This window comes from Corvus cornix, chromosome 3, assembly GCF_000738735.6.
Source record: "Corvus cornix cornix isolate S_Up_H32 chromosome 3, ASM73873v5, whole genome shotgun sequence".
Classification (NCBI taxonomy): Eukaryota; Metazoa; Chordata; class Aves; order Passeriformes; family Corvidae; genus Corvus; species Corvus cornix.
Window position 1 is genome coordinate 79465559 of NC_047056.1, and position 16284 is coordinate 79481842.

The 16284-nt window shown below is 40.9% G+C and overlaps 1 long non-coding RNA gene and 1 other non-coding gene across 6 annotated transcripts; both read left to right on the top strand.

Moving 5' to 3' along the window:
- Positions 1-1602: 1602 nt before the first annotated feature.
- On the top strand, positions 1603-15241 carry LOC104692512. Of its 5 annotated transcripts, XR_005604021.1 has the most exons (8): positions 1603-1695; positions 2467-2690; positions 3444-3493; positions 3975-4044; positions 4590-4667; positions 5838-5867; positions 6191-6243; positions 6788-15241. It is a non-coding gene; the product is annotated as an uncharacterized LOC104692512 (long non-coding RNA). The 5 variants fall into 5 exon arrangements; XR_005604022.1 differs by lacking the exon at positions 2467-2690 and having other exon boundaries at positions 1625-1695; XR_752360.4 differs by lacking the exons at positions 1603-1695; positions 2467-2690 and adding an exon at positions 1724-2257.
- LOC120411820 lies at positions 6500-6570 on the top strand. Its single transcript, XR_005604371.1, has one exon. It is a non-coding gene; the product is annotated as a small nucleolar RNA SNORD50 (small nucleolar RNA).
- Positions 15242-16284: the final 1043 nt, after the last annotated feature.

Consider the following 16284-nt stretch of genomic DNA (forward strand, 5'->3'; position numbering starts at 1 on the left):
TTCCACAGCAGTACAGGAGGCAGATTCAGATGGAGACTAAGTCACTTTACGAGGTGCAGCTGTACAACTTCCAGTGGCTAAAGCTGTGGTGGAATAAGGTGAATCATAATATGGTTTGCGCTGGAAGGAACATTAAAGATAATCCAGTTGAAACCCCCCCTGCCCCAGGCAGGGACACCTTCCACCAGCCCAGGTTGCTTGGAGCGCCATCCAACCTGGTCCTGAACACTTCCAGGGATGGGGCATCCACAACTTCTCTGGGCAACCTGTTCCAGTGTCCCACCACCTTCACAGTACAGAAGCTCTTCCTAAAACCCACTGTTAGGTTCACTGTGGAACAATATCCTTAGACTATATGTATAGAGTGAAAAACTGCAGAAAGCTCTATTTTTTGCTAGCTGTGGCTAAGAGGACGCATGCTACTTCCAAAAAGTAGAAACGGGTGTGCCTCTGGTTAATGTGTCAGAAACATCTAATTAGAGTTGGAGGAAAGTTGAGGCATCAAGGCATAGCTTCAGAAGGTTAACCAGCTGGGAGCCCTAGGGAACAGGAGAAGAAGATAGATATAAGAAACAAGTACGCACTCTGGGGGCAGCTGGGAAGCTGCCTGGTGGAAAAGAACCTGAGGGTGTTGGTGGCTGAACATGAGTCAGCATGTGCCCAGGTGGCCAAGAAGGCATCCTGGCCTGTATCAGCAATAGTGTGGCCAGCAGGACCAGGGCAGGGATTGTCCCCCTGTACTCAGCACTGGTGAGGCCACATCTCAACTACTGTGTCCAGTTCAGGGCCCCCACAGTACAAGAAGGATATTGAGGTGCTGGAGGGTGTCCAGAAAAGGGTAACAAAGCTAGTGAAGGGTGTGGAGCACAAGTCCTATGGCGAGTGATTGAGAGTTGGGGGCTGTTTATCCAGGAGAAAAGGAGACTCAGAGGTGACCTTCTCATTCTCTACAACTCCCTGAAAGAAGGGTGTAGCCAGGTGGGGGTCAGCCTCTTTTCCCAGGGAATCAGCAGTAGCACAAGAGGACACAGTCCTCTGCACCAGAGCAGGTTTAGGTTGGACATTAGGAGGAATTTCTTCACAAAAGAATGATTAGACATTGGAATGGGCTGCCCAGGGAGGTGGTGGAATCACCATCCCTGGAAGTGTTTAAGGAGACGCTGGATGTGGCACTTAGTGCCGTGGTCTGGTTGACGTGGTGGTGTTCGGTGATAGGTGGGATTCGATGATCTCAGAGGTCTTTTCCAACCTTAGTGATGCTGTGATTCTTCAGGAAACATGCTCTTTAAGTTTGGGAGGTGGAGCTGCACCAGGCCAGTTCCCGCCCTCCTTTTAAAAACTCACCTAAAAGCACTCTGCGTTTTACACAGGAACGCTGTAACGCAAAACGCGCGAACAGCACGGTGACCGGCAGCCGGGCTGCAGTGCCCGCCCCTCCCGTCCCAGAGCGGCGGGAGGCGGGGGCGCGGGGCGGGGCGGCCCCTGGGCGGCCGGAGCCCACGGCAGCGCCCGCGCCTCCGCGCGCCCCCGCGACCAAGGCGCGCTCCCGCGCCAGCGCCGCGCAGGGTCTCCGCCCCTCGGCTCGCGCGGCAGGGGGCGTGGCCAGCCTCGTTCCACCCCGCAGCGTGCATATAAAGCTGGCGCGCGGCCCTGCGTTTCTTCTTTCCTTGCGGAGCGCCTGCTGTGCGGCACGCGGTAAGGCGGCGGGGAGTGCAGTGTGTGCCGCTGTCCCGGCGGGGGGCGGTGGGGGTTGCAGCCGCGGCTTCTTCCTTGTGCTCGGACGTTCGGGAGGCTCGCCCGCGGCGCTGCTTGCATAGTACTCGAGGCAGGAGCTGGCGGGTGCAGCTCTCTCCCTTGGAGCCGCGGCTAGAGCCAGGCGTAAGGCAGCCGTAATCCAGCTGTGAGGCCGCAGCCGCCCGTGCACGGTGCCCTGCTGGCAGCCGCGGCGGTGCGAGGGGACGGAGGGGGCGGACTACATATTCCAGCATGCCCCGCGGGAGGCTCCTTGCCGGAAGCCGCATCCCGGGGCGCGAGGCAGGCTGGGATCGGTAGGCGGTGGTGGCCCGCGTGGCGCTGCTGGGCCCGCGCCATTTTGATCCCCACCCGTTCCGGCCGGGTCTGGTGAGGGGGTGCTGCCCCTGCTGTGCCCTCAGCTGCGGCTGGGGCAGCCCCTGGCACGGTGGGACGGCCTTCAGTCCTCTGGATTCGTGCGTGAAATGTTGAATAAGGTGGAGCCGCCTTGTTCACGTGGCAGAAGGTTGGTGCTCATGCTTGTGTTACCTGTATGTATTTTGGAGGCCTCAGCCACCAGGATTATGGCATTGCCCCACAGCAGAAGACCTATAAAAGTATTGTAAAATCCACATAGCGCCCCAAGGAAAAAAGACCCACAACACTTAAGTGATACTTAATGTAAATCATTAGATTACTGTTATACCTAATGATGTTTTCTTTTTTTTTTTTAAGACAATAACACAGCAGAATAAAGGGAGATATGTTACAAGAAATAAACCACCCACCCCCCAAGAAAACGCACACCTCCTCCCCGGAAGCTTTTTGTGGCCTTAAGATGCCTTTTTGTCCCCTCCATGAAGTGCTGATTCATTGAACCCATAGTACTTCTGAAAGAACAGGAAATGCCACTAAATATATCCAGGATTCCAGGCTCTTACCTGCAAGGAAAGATTAGGGTATGGCTGGATTCGCATAGGAAATTGTCAGGTGCATTCTTTGTGTGTTGAATTAGCTTGTCTAACAGTCTGTGTCACACAGGAGATTACTGAACAGTAAAATATGTGAAACTTAGACCGTTAGTAGCCCTTGATTATTGGGTTTATTATACTAAAGCATAAAGTTTATTGCTCGTGAGAAGTGGAAACTTAACTCCAGGCTTTCTATAGCTTTAATTGTTTTTGTGATCTGAAGCGAAGTGTGTGATGAGTTACCTTTTATGGCTTGATGTGTTTATTTGATCTATGTAGTACAGAGTGAGATACTTCAAATAAGCATGTTCAAGTAATAATGTGTATGACAAAGCATACTTTGTCATGTATTTCTTAAGCTGCTTGAGTTGGTGGATTTTGATAATTGCTATATGGCTAAAACAATTCTCTAAACCAACTTAAATCAGCTCTTAAAAGTGATTAAAACCTTGAGACGACGATTTTTCGTTTAAAAAAAACCTTTGGACTGAGGTTTAACAGTGAGTACATGCAGTTATTGCTAATGCTTTGAATATGGGGTTTCAGGTGGGTGTAACTTGCAATTCCTTTGTTTAAAACTGCAGTTCTTGCTGCTTTTCTCCTGCAAGCTTGTGATTTAGTACTTAACATGCTGCTTCTAGAGATCGTGTTGATTATTGCCTCATAATGTGTGTGATGTACTGGCCTGGTGATACGAATCTGCTGATGTCAAGTTGTAAGACTGTCCATGTTTGTTTTTAGGTACGATGGAGAGGAGGTTTTCAGCGGTGTCACGTACATTGTACATTAAGGTAACAGCTCTGGAATTTTTAATGTTGGTCTAGTAATATTGTGTGTCTATTTTTGACCAAGTCAATAAATACTTCTGTTTCATGACTTGGTTTCTGTATTTTTGTCTGCCAAAAGTATGGGAAGTGCCAGAGAGTTGCCATCTTTGTATGGCTACTGAGTAGGACAAAAAAGAAAAACTACATTGCATTTTCATAATTGCCATCAAACTGATAAGTAATTATTTGATAATTTTGGGGTTTGGTGCTCTTTGAGTTAAGGTCAGCCTGTAGGTCAGTTCTTAATTGGACTTCTTTTGCTTACAAAACTTCACCTTGTCAGGTATTATAGGCTGTTCCAGAAGAGTATTAAATTGTATGAAAATGTCAGTTTTTAGTGCTTGGTGATCATGTTTCTGACATAGTAACATGAGAGACGATGCTAGACCACAGCAAGAGCTGTTTTTTAGTTTAAAAGATACTTTTTGCTTGTTTTTAATTTTAGCCCTTCATGGAAGGATCATCACAAGTAGAAGAATACTTGGCACACACAAGTGGATTTTCCTGAAAGCTGTGTATGTTTTGAATTATTGGTGGGGATAAATTAATGATAAATATTAGCAAAATATGCATATGATCAAATTTAGCTTTAAAATTGAGGTATGGGTATATTTTGGGCATGTTTGACATGGTCTAGAGCTGTGTAGGCTGGGGGGATTTGGAATAGTTTTTGTGTTGGAGGAGCTGGTAAAATGCCTTTCTGAAGTGTTTATACTAAATCTAAACATTACCTCAGTATGGATTTTAACTGTGATTTTGTACTTTATTGGGAAATAAGTATGAAACAGTGTTTAGTCAAAGAAAACAGGGCATCTAAAGGCTTGTTCATATAAATAAGCAAATGCTCCAATTTTTGAATAAAAATGTGTATTCACTTTTTTAACATATAGTTAATATTCTCACTTTTTTCAAAGAAGGAACTCCAGGATCTGTATTCATTTTTATTTGACTCAAGTGCTTACACCCAGTTGTTAAAAAAGTAAAATTCAGTTGTTCTTACTGGCTTGTGTTATATTATTCATGAACTTGTTGTAATTCAGAATTTTACTCAAATTTCTAGAGTGGTATGAACAGTTTCTAGTAATGGGAATGTGACATGTCCTGAAGAAAGACTTTCTTGCAACAGGAAATATAAGAGGTAATATTAATTGATTAAACAGCAGAAATTTTTTGTTGATTGTAATGTATTGCCTTTTCAGTACATTGATAATGAAAGAGACAGAGCTTGTTTTGTGGAATAGATGAAGGTATGAGTGGTGTTACAGTTTCCAGTCACTGATATTTGTGAATAGTGGTGAATCCTGCTGAAACGGCCAAACCTGATACATTGATGAGAAGCTTCGTAAGGCTCTGGCTACTGAGATGAAACCACTTAATCATTCAATCGTAAATCATCCCAGTTGGTTTAATACTGCTGCTGTGTACAAGTGAGGTGCCAGCATGCACCAGGCTGTGAATAAGAATGTTGGTGCATTATTTGAACCCACCTCTAAGTCCATGTTGACACGAATACATCCTATTGCAGAAGCTCACATCTTTAAAGAGCAGAGAGGGGAAAGTGTTAGTTCAGGTATTCTGCCTTATAGTGGGTAAGTAACAGGCATAAGCCAGGTATGGTCAGGAAGTGTTGCTGGTGTTTGAAAGCTAGTGATGATGTTTGCACTTGGATCCTTTTAGGACAGTTAATTTAGGGCCCACTTAAATGTGGGCATTTAGGAAAAGTCATGTTAATGACAGAGGTGGAATTTGATGGTAAATGATAGTGAATTCTAAATAAAGCTGTTTCAGCTCCAGAGATAACCTACTTCACAAGGGCTGGTATAGTATACTTGAGCAGGCAAGAAGAACACTCATGAATGCTTACTGTGCATTAAGAATATTAGCAGTGGTTTCTCCAAGAACTTCATTCCCACTTAAGTATCTGAACTTCATATTTTTTAGTGAAATTCACTTTACTGTACTGGTGCTTGAGTATATCCACTGGTTGGTTTTAGTTAAAAAGTTAAAATCTAGAGTGTGACAACTTGTAATTTTCCTGTGTTACTACACATCTGTAATTTTATTCCACTCAAAGGTACCTTTAAATACTTAGCTAGCTACGAGTACTTTCTTTTCAACAACAGGTTTTGTCCCAGTATGTGAAGCTCAAATGTATGGGTGAAACTTGCTGCCTATGAAATGCTGTATTGTTTAGACAGGCACTGTTGCAATTAAAAAGGGGAGTGACTTCCATAGCTGACCTAGAGAAAAGCTGGAAGTAGCAAAGCTTGTTGATGTTAACTAACCAGTGTATTTTGTGTCTTCACAGAGATGCTTGAATGCTGCTTCTGAATAGAAGGTATGAATTCCAATAAACACTATCTTTGATCCTGATAGGCAGATCACCAGTATCAGATAACCTGATAATCAAGTGTAATTTCCCCTTCCTATCACAGTTCATACCCAGGCTGAGCAATAGCTGGGCAAGAGAAGCAAAACAAATCTTACTGTGACTTGACTATACTTCCAATTAAAGTTTCACAGAACTTGCAGTGTGCTGATACTAATGCAACATGTGTTGAATAATGCAGTTTCATCTATTCAAGAGGCTGAGTAGATGGCAAGCTGTATTTTGAGTGATGAAAGAAAACTTTTCTGAACTAATAAAGTTCTTTCTTACAGGGGAATGTTTTTTATAGAAACAACATAGGAACAAATGCTTTTGGCTTATTCAGGTATGTAACTGAAAAGCTTCTAAACATTTTCTCATTCTAACTCTAAAGTAACTGTGCTTACAGTTCAGATTTTTTTTACATTATGACAGTTATGAACGTAATTGATCAATTGATATGTTTAGTCATAGCTGGCATTTAAAAAGCACTTCCTCCCCAAGGTACAGTGTGTGCTGATAGAAGTATTAAAGATTGTCAATAAAAAAACTAAGCCATCAGAAACCCTACTAAATTTTTTGTTTCTGTACTGCTTTTGTCTCATCTGTGATGAACCTATCCCGAACCTGAATTCCTTGCTGAGAAACTTCATATGGATCCGGCATCTGAGATGAGACCAAAATATTTGATTTAAACTTTGTGAAAAGCATTAAACTGTCTTTGTGAGTTTAGTTCTTGTTTTGCTTTGGGTTTTTTGGAGATTTTTTGTTTGTTTTTTTTTTTTACAGAAATAGCAACATCTTAATACAAACTGTTGTGTGCTTACTTGTAAATTGAAATTTCTCCCTTGAATGAACCATTTTACTTAGATCTTGTTCTCCTTTTTCAGTGATGAATTGGAACACTTTGTCAGAACTGCCTGACAAATGTGGATGATGTAACCAGAAGGAGGTGTAACACCTGAAGAGATGATGTGGCTTGGAGTGGGATGCCATGCTTTTAAAAGCCTGCTGAAACAGCTGCAATTTTAGAGGATGCTGTTTTCAGAAACTGCATGTAGACCAAAATTACTGTCTCTGCATATTTAAAACACTGTCTTTCCAAGCTACTGAACTGTCTTCTCTAGGAAGTATAGCAGTAATACTAGGGAAAAGTGTTGAGCTTCAGTACATGGAAAACCCCTTGATTAATTTACCCTTTTAAAATACCATATGGTACACAGTCTTGCAGATACTGAAGATCTGTGATGACTCAAGAGTAGAGCTCACAGGCAGGCCCTGTAAAGACAGGGTGAAAGCAAAGAAAAAGACAATGTCTACAGCTTGCGTCACTGTATCTAGTGAGGGAGTGAGGAGTTGGGCATTTGTTGACTGCCACTTCAGCAGTCAATAAAAGAAGACTAGTACCATAACAGTGGAACTGCCTTTTGAGGAATACACTGGCAACGGTACTTGTTTGCTCTGTTGGGAAAAGAGGTTGGTAGTGGGAAAAGAGTTACATACATTAGACCTTGGGCTTCAAACAGTCACTTGAAAAGTAATGGTGCTGTATCCCAGTAGCAGCATATTTGCTGTATTCAGCAAACTGTCATTTCCACAGAGGAATGAAGGATCATAAATTGTTTACCAAGTAAATTTAAAGACAACTCATGGTGTACAAAAAATGAAATTGGCCTTGAAGCATGGGTGTCAAGCCTTATTGTCAGGAATTCTTTATAAGGGCAGAAACACAAGAATGGCAAAACTGAAAATTGATAGACACACTATTTCTGAATCATTTTGAAATGGTCTGAAATACATAAAACAACCCTATAGCTCATGGGGTGTCCCTGTTTGTCAGTGACAAATTCCATGCAAAGTCCAATTTTCTGTCAAAGCAGTATCATGAAGTACAAAACACTACCAGGAGCAGTATATAAAACATTGGAAATGTCAAAAATAAGTATCCATCAGACTACTAAAGTGGATGCTAAGGATCTGACTTAACTCCAGGAGTGCGTTGGGTCATTTAGCATCTCCTGTGGTTTGCTTAATAATAAGCAGTGGCCACCTACTTTGGCTGCACCTTTTCAGCAAGGAATGGTAAATAAGTCTATTAAATACCAAGATCTGCAGAAATTCACTAGAAAATAGCTTTCTCTTCATTGCTTTCAACAGGATTTATTTCTGTTAACCAACATTACTGAGAGTGGTACATATTTCCATGTGCCATGTTTTGTACATGCTTTTGAATAAAGATAATGATGTTAACAGTCATGGCTGTTGCAGATGAGGTGTGGATCACAGCATGGTGTTCCTCAACTGCTTGTACTTCTCAAGAGCTATATAAGCAACGTTGGCCTTGTTGTGCTCTCTGGTGCAGCATGTACTGGGCATGTGATGCTTCATGTTGTGCTCGAGTGGCTCCAGGACAAAAACTACTGGTTATGTACTTAAGAGGTGGGAAGGTAAGATCAGTCTCAATCTTCTGCCCACTGCGGTTCTGCGAAAAGTCTGGGTGCTGTTAACAGCATCTAGTGGAGCTGCTTGGATGGCAAGTGCAAAAGTTGTCAGTCCTAGCTAGGTTTGTCTCTTCTGGATGTTAAGATGTCAAACAGCAGAGATGGTTACTAGAGCAGCAATATTTGGTAAGTACTTTGTTAGATATTCAAAGGGATCTATAACTTCATTAGAGTCTGAAGAGTGGCATGTGTTTTGGAGCATCTTTAATCTTTTGAGCTGATGTTAATACAAGGTGTTAAAGCCTTTAAAAGGAATGCCGTGTATATGCAGTAAACTTGGTGCGTTTATCTTGTGCTGTGGATGAAATAGAAGACTCAAGTTTCAGCATTGTGGGTGGTACTTTAGGTACCCAAAGTACTTAATCTTGTTCTGTATATTCTAAAACATGCATTGGGGATGGTCTCAGAGGTAGAATAGGCAGCAATAGATAAAGGGTGCCAGATAAAGTTACTGCATATCTGTGGTGGAGGCCTGTCTCAAAGTGTGATGTTCAATCATGAAGAAGATTGGCCTCACCATATAAAAAAGGGAGATGTGGCCAATGGTAAGGCATATTGAATATTGAGCTGCAGAACCTTCCCTAGGAATGATCCTGTACTTTTGAGCTACAGAAAATTGGTAGCCAATTTTTAAAAAAAGTGTATTAGTGGTGTAGGGAGTCTAGCATTTACAAAAGTGAAGAAATGTTTTAACCATGACATGTTCCAGAGGTTTTGGTTTATGAGACCAGTGAAAATTACAGAAGGTCATTTTTATAACCAATTTTAAGATGGAAACTGGCTTTTTTGCCTTGTGGGAGTGGGTTAATATATTTCAAACGAGTTGTGGATTTAGGTCTGTTTTGAGTAATACAGTAATTACAAATAATTGAGTAAAAGTGAGATACCAAGATGTAGTTGTGAAGAGTTACTGTGTGACACATTTGGAACACGTGGCATGAGATTTCTCTCTGCAAAAGCACTTTGATAAAGTTTACAAAACACTGTTAGACTTAAAGCTTTAAGACTGCAGTAAACAGCATGAGAGCACTTTGCTGCTTTAGTGCAGCGAAGTCTTCCATTAACCATCATCAGTGGTGAGCTTAAAAGTGTCACATGGCTCTTGGGCTGTAGGCCAAGAAATCGGTGGTTAGACAAACTGTTCTGGAATGTTGCCATTTATCAGTCTTAGTAACTGGGCAAAAACAGCAGAGCCTTAGTAATTAAACAAGTGCTTATAAGCAAGAGGAGTACCTTGCAACCGCAAGGAAGATTGAAGAGTAGCTCTGCATAAATGCTTTGCTAGTATTGAAGTAATGAGGTCCTATTAAAGTGGGAGGTTTTGTCTTGCTGAAGAACTTGTCTTACTGGTGAAGACTGTGATCTATAATCAGGAGTTGCAAGTGAGTGAAACTAAGCTAGCAGTGGTTATCTAGGCACAGCACCCACACTGCTATGAGTGCCAGTGCTGGTGTGATACCTGCTTGAAGTATCAGATCCCAGTGAACAGGAATTCCAATGTAAGCTGTGTGTCAGGCTGCCATCCTGCAGAGGAGTGTGTGGCTGCAGCTACATAGTGTGCTGGTGTTGGGGTTCCTGCCATCTAGAGCAGGAAAGCTCTTAACTATAAATTTGCCATACAAAGTTTGGGGTATGTGTTCTGCTAATTAAAATCCAGCATTGAAAGGAAATACCAGTTGGTAAAGAAAAGCATTCCATAGGGCATTCAAACACGGACACACAGCAGAGTGAGCAAGTGTTTGACTTCCCCAAGGAAAGGTATTCTTAATATTGAAGAGCGTTTGGCCCTAACTTTGGTAGTTTTTCTTCAGAGCCCCTCCCTTTGTCCCAGAGGACAAAGTTTGAGCTACTATCTGGAGTATGAATGAATTTAACAGAAAAATGGTAATTTCAGATGGGTGGAGTACACATGGAGGCTTCATATACTATGTAAATGTATGTCTGATGATTTGCATTCTCTACTTTTTGGTGTTAAAACCGGTGTTACAAGCATTTTTGCTTGTCTGCTCTTGTCTTTCCCTGGGAGGATATAAACTGGAAAAGTACAATTAAAGTAATGAATTCTGTTTCCTTTCAAACATCATGTGGCTTTTTAGTCGATAGTCCAGTTGAGCTATCAGGGCTATGAAGACAGTACTACTCTGCCATTGTCTCAAACTTCCTGCAGGCTCCGGAGGACAAAGTGGTGTTTGATGCTCAGAAGAATGGCTGTATTGAGTGGGACAAAGTCTGCCTCGTTCAGTATTCTGTCTGAGGATGACCAATATAAGGAACAGGAGAAGTATAGAGAGCCTTTCCAGCAGTTTTCTTGGGAATTTCCTGAGATTTTCATTTGTATTTGAGTGCTACTTGGCAATTATGAGCTATGTCCATTTAAAAATATTTGAAACAAGAATGATATGTAGGCTGTACAATAGATGAAGTACTGGGTATGTTAAGTGTAGGGAGGGGAGGATTGGGAGGGGGCTGAAGTAAAGGCTTTTTTTTTTTTCCCCCCTCTTTGACGCTGATGTCACTTTCGATTCTCATGTTAGTGAAAACAGTGGTAAGTGACTTCACTGAAGGCCCCCCAGTGCTAGGCCAGCTTTGCTGTTAAATTGAGCTGTGGGGGTGAAAGTTTGAAGTACTGATGTGTGCTCTTAGCCCTGAGCTACACTTCAGGCTTCTCACCAGACCAATAAACACTATCTTTTTCCCTGAAGATGGAGTTCTCCATAACCGAAGGAGCACTTTCCCAGCAACAATGGTACTAGTTTTGTAGTGGCAGGGGAGGAATGATTAATACCTGTCCCAAAATGAAGTTCAGTCTGTTTTTATGTGGAAAGTAGAGATGAATGGACTGTAATAAAACAAATGCTTAGGCCTTACTTGGAAATTGGTAAGCTGATTGAAAAGTAAAGGTATTTTTAAATTGTCTTAAGATCATTGAAGAAGAATATACAGCTATTGTTAAATCTGAGCGTTTCATCTTACCTTGACAAAATAGGAAATAATTTGACCTAGGCTTACCTTAGTTTCTTTCAATCAGAGAGGAGTACTGCAGATACTAGGGTCCTGAGAAAAACACTTGAGACTTAAACTCTTTTGTGTGCCTCGAGGCTTAACCCCAGCCAGTAACTAAATACCACATCCTACCTGCTCTGGCAGGATGGAGAGGATAATACGAAGAACGGTAAAAGCCATGGGTTGAAATAAGAACAGAATTGAAATTAATAATTGTACCATGAAGGAAGACAACAAAGAGGAAACCCCAAGACAGGCAAGTGATGATACATGATAGAATTGCTCATGGCCTCCTAACATGCCCAGCATGAACAATGATCCATGCCTCCTGACCAGCTTCCCCCAGTTTATATACTGGGCATGACATGCTAGTATAGAGTATCCCCTTGGCCCGTTCGGGTCAGCTGTCCTGGCCTTGCTCCCTCACAGCTTCTTGAGCCCCTCCTCACTGGCAGAGACTTTTGGTTGTTGCTACATAGTGCTACCCCAACATCAAAGTGTTAACAACACCATTTTCATATACTGAATTCAAACCACAGCACTGTACCAGCTACTAAGAAGAAAACTAACTAACCCAGCTGAAACCATGGTGGTGTGTTAGCTCTGTCTAGTAGTTAGGTCATTTTCTGCAGCAGAAAATACAAGCAAAATGGCTGTCTTTCGTTTCATGCATGCTACCAGGAAAGTACAATATTGAAACATGGCGAGTGGCGGTTCTTAACGTCATTTTGACTTCATAACTGAAACAGTTCAGGGTATGCTTATTCAATCCCCAGAGTATATTGGAATAAGCATTTTCTAAAAGTAGTTCGATTACATAAAATTTTTAAACTGTCCATTTGCTACTGCGAACAGAGAAGTTTGGTTTGTGGGAATTAGTGCTCCTTCCCCTCTTCCTGTTTCACAGATTATAAACCACATAATATAAAATGTTTAACGGCAGGAACAGGAGTTACCTCTAAAACATCTTGAAATAGTAATTTATAATAAACAGTATCACATGGCAGGGAAGCGTGTCTAGGCTTTTGAAAATGTTTCTGAAGTAGTACTCTTTACAGTTGTCTGAATTGGCTTCTTTTCATTGACATGTACTTCAACTTAATTTCTGTTGCTAGTGCAAAGTTGTTCTTAGTTTCTGCTAATTTGACATACAGGTTGTAAAGCTGCTGGAAGCCTTTTTCTCCATGAGATCTTAATATTGTGGTTCTCTGCCAGGGGTTGACTGCGAGGTGTTTTGCTATGAGAAGATGACTGGAGATTGTACGAGTACTTTCTCCTGAGAGTATTATGTAGTTTCTAGTTTTATAATTGAAAAAGTAACACTGAACACTGAATTGTAGCAACTGCTTGATATATTTTCTATAAAAGTGCAGTCCCTTTATGAGCCAGGGTGGATATGGGAAAATTCAAAGCTTTTACCTTACAAATATGAACAAATACGATTTGCCAGGAGCTACAGATGTGAAGAGACCTGTGGTGTAAGGACCATTGACTTCCTGATGGCTGTTGCCTGACAGCACTAACTTTCAAAGGAAATAGCTACTTAGCTTTGGTTTTTTGTTGAAGAAACTTGACACGATGAGGAGGGTTCACTGTAATGAAACTCTTGTACCCTCACCTACCTATAAGAGAAGAAAAAGAGGAATTCTGTTATTCTGAGGTAGTACTCATGGAGGTGTTCTGTCTCTCTTGGTCTTATCTGCTGTTTTTTCCTAAGGGCTGCTTGGGGTTTTCTAGTTGTGATTTCTTCACTGAGGTGTAACCAGGAAAGCCTGAAGTATTGTTGGTTCTCAACTAGTAAAATGCATTTTAAATGACAAAAGGAGTATGCATATTTGGTCTTTCCTGAAGTTACATCTTTTATAGAAAGCTCAAGCTTCCACAGATAATCTGCTCTATCTCCCACAGATAATCTGCTCTACCTCCCAGCATAAGATTTCTTACTCTGGGCCAAGGTTGGGACCTTGGTATCCATAACTTTTGTGTTGCACTCAGTTTTGTCCCAATCTCTTAAAGATACTATTCCTCCTCTTCTATACTAGTCCTGTATTTCTTTCCTTGTAAGAGTTATGTATTAAACATCCCAAGAACCATGGCAAAACCACAAAACTCCATAAGACTACTACATAAGCATTCAGTATTAATCCTAGAAGGGCTGTAATAATATATGAAACTTCTGTAAAGGGAAAAAAAGAAAGATCTCTGGGACTCAAGGAGATAATAATGAAATTGAAATACATGATGAGTTTTAAAAACAAGACCAGGTCCTGTAATTGATGTGATTTGCTCCTCAGAAATCAGAGACAGAGCCTGCAAGTAAGAGTCGCTTATGAGGTAAATTGCATATCTGTCAGCAAGGACAGCTAGCTGGGCTTCAGGTTGTTTCAGATATGGAAGGGAAACACTTTTCTCTGCTTCTGTGATCATACTGAGCTCTCTGCTGTAAAGTTTCAGGCTATAAAGTAGGAGTTACAAAAAAAAAATGGATGCTCAGTATTATTTTAAATAAAAATCTTTACTACTCACAATTAATGTAACAGGGCTAAAACTCAACTGTACTTTGTATAGTATTTTCCAAAAAGCCATAACCATTTTTCAGAAATATCTCAATTCTGCAGAAATAGGCTCTGTTGAACTTGCTCTTCTCTCCTTGACTGTTTTGAATTTTGGCTGGGAAACAGGCACCTCAAATTCATTAAAAAGGCAGAAATTAACGTCTGTGAAGATGACAGCCTTTTCTATAGCAGCAGCAAAAAGAGCTATCAGCAGAATTGGCATCTGGCCCTGGAAGCAAAACATTCTGAGCTTCTGGTAAAGCTTCCAAAAGAAGTACGATAATGAGGTTTTAGAAAATTCCTGGGCTGTCTTAATTTCATATACAGTCTAATCCTACTGCTCAACTTTGGTGTTTAAGATAAATAATATAGAAAATATTGTCTATATTATATTATTATTGTCTTGGGCCAAGCAACAGCAAGGTATGAAGTATTTGCTTTCTGTGATTGGCTGAGATAGTCTCCCCGTTTGCTGGGATTTAACCTTCATATGAACTTAGTCTTTGTTGGGGTGCGTTGACTCACTGCTTGCTAAAAAATATGACTAGCAGTTGGGGTGTCAGATGCTGAGAGGGAAAGCTAATGTGTTACCAGCACTATTATCATCAGCCTAAGGGTGGAAGAATCCATTTGTGTCACCTTGGCTGAGTTATAGAAAGCAGGTGAACTTCCAAGCTGAGAATGTCTCATGTTTGGGGTTCTTTGTGTTGTTTTTTTGTTTTGGTTTATGTTGGGGTTTTTTGTGTATAGCTTACAAAAGTTTTGAATTTAATAGCCCTCCCTTCTTAGTTCTGGTTCTAATTTTTTTCCATTGTGCACTGACACTGGAGGAGTTTGAAATACTTTCAGACTAAAAAAAATTCTGCACGTTCCTCACTGCCTCTTTTGGCTGCAGCAGGTCTGTATCAATACTGCTGATCTGAAATTTTTTAACAGTTTTCATGCATCAAATTTACTAACCAGGACTGAACTTTTAATAGATGTTTAAAGGGTTTAAATTAAAAGTTGGCACTAAATTACAAACCTTTGCCTTTTAGTGTACATGAGATGATCTCTTGGGTAAGAATTATTTTATCATTTTTCTTGTGAGACACGAAGTTATTGCTGTGGATGTGGCAGTAAAATCTAAAAACGCCTGACCTGGAAGGGTATGAAAGAATTCAGAAACTTCTGCAGTTAACTGTCATCAGTGATTTTAACTGTTTTTTATGAACATGCTCAGATATCTATTGATTCTGCTGTAAACTAAAAATTGATGTATTGGCAGTAAAAATGTATGTTCTCACACAGTTGCATTGACTCCTCTTGCTGTTCAATATGTGCCTCCAAACACTGCTCTCTGTTGGTACATAACTCCAGTTGGAGAACACAAGAGCTATTAGAAGTGTTTTGGTTAATTTAAATGTATTAAAGGTGTTAATAAAAAAGTTCACAGATTTATCAGCTAGGTATTTAACTAGTCATAAACAGAAATTTTTTTTATTTGACCCTAAGAGTTTCAAGTTTTCAAAATGAAACTTCCCTGTAAATGTTCTTAGTTGCCACTACTTTTAAGATCTAAACTTCAAAAAAGAAAAAACAACCTTTTATGTTTTTACAGGATCAAAGCTAATTGAAATTTTTTTAAAAAGCAGATTAAAAGTATAATGCTCTTTATCTGTCCCCTGCAGATCACAGAATAGCAATTTATTTTTTCTGGTTACCAGTTGCTGTGTAAAATTAAAACTTTGCTTCTCTAAAGAACTAAACTTGTGCTTCTAGCAGCACAATACAGCTGCATTAGTTGTACCGTATTACATTACAAATTTGTTCAGGTTTGAGCACAGGTTATGTTGCCTGCACTGCCCTGTGCAAAACAATGAAGAGATTCCTGGTTAATGCTGCACAAGTTGGAAAGGGAAAACTTATAGACATGTGCTGAAGCTCTATTTTAGGTTAAGATCTAATTAAGGTATCACTCAAGGCCCATGTAGTAGAGAGTAGATCTTCCAAAAGAAGATTATTGAAAAGCAGCAAGCACAGCCTGAGGTACTGATGCAGTAAGAGCTCTTCATCCCTGTGCTCTGGTCTGATGTTTGTGCTGTAAATGAGAATTCCCTTAGGGCAGCATTCTTCAGGTATCTTTAAAATATAAAATAGAAAACCATTTGTACACAAATGGTTGTGTTGTCTGCTCTTGGGATCTGCAGAAACGCTGCATTTTGGTAGTCACTTCTGTCTTGCACTGGCAAGGGTCATAAATGTGTGTGTGTGTGAGAGATTGTTCTATTCTTAAAAGGACCTTGAAGACACAAGGTTATTTGGGCGCACCCATGCTTGAAAGGATTT